The 758-nt window shown below is 56.9% G+C and overlaps 1 pseudogene; it reads right to left on the bottom strand.

Annotated features, from left to right (window-relative positions):
• Positions 1 to 269: 269 nt before the first annotated feature.
• On the bottom strand, positions 270 to 591 carry LOC119314652 (annotated as a pseudogene).
• Between the last annotated feature and the right edge of the window lie 167 nt (positions 592 to 758).

Below are 758 nucleotides of genomic sequence, written 5' to 3'. Positions count from 1 at the left end.
CTAGGAAATTAGCAGGATCTACTAAAACCTAACTTATATACTAAATATTGCTCAGAGCAGGAATTTCCTAAGAAGATGTGCTAAAACCCAACATATTCAAAAGCCGAATGTCAACGGAACTCAATTTCGCAGGCCTGCAGCCGCAAAATCCCCGGGGGCAGGCGCGCACACCGCAGATCAAACAGATCACAGCACGAGACAACAGGAACCAAGTCTAACTAAACCGTGCAAGCAAGAGGGAGACAGGATCGGAGGAGACGCGTTCGAACCTAGCCGGAGCCGACGATGATGTTGTTGATGGGGATGAAGATGAGCTTGACGAAAGAATCCGATGAACCCCATGACGACGAACCCGATCGCCGTCCGCGCCGCCACCTTGGTGAACTCTGCGCGCCAAATCAGCGTCAGATCTGGACGGAAACAAACTGGATCCGAGACGAGGACAGCGGGCGAGCTTGTGGCGGTCCTTACCCTTGCGGTCGGGCTTGTGGCAGCGCTTGACGAGGCGGACGCTGTCCTTGGCGAACTCGCGGAGGGGGTCCACCACGGAGTCGACGGCGTCCATGGCTGCTGCCGGCGGGAAGGCGAGATCTCTGAGCCGACAATGATGACGAGGTCGCGCGCGTGAGGGGAAGGGAGGGGGGAAGCCAACAGGCGAATGGTGTGTTGTTTGGATTTGTGCTCTGGATCTGCGAGGAGGGGAGGAGGAGGCCCGGCGGTGATCTATGGTGGGAGGATGTGGTCTGAATCGGGGAGAA

Source organism: Triticum dicoccoides, chromosome 6A, assembly GCF_002162155.2.
Source record: "Triticum dicoccoides isolate Atlit2015 ecotype Zavitan chromosome 6A, WEW_v2.0, whole genome shotgun sequence".
Taxonomy (NCBI): Eukaryota; Viridiplantae; Streptophyta; class Magnoliopsida; order Poales; family Poaceae; genus Triticum; species Triticum dicoccoides.
The sequence above is the reverse complement of the archived record's forward strand: the minus strand, read 5'-3'. Positions and strand labels throughout refer to the sequence as shown.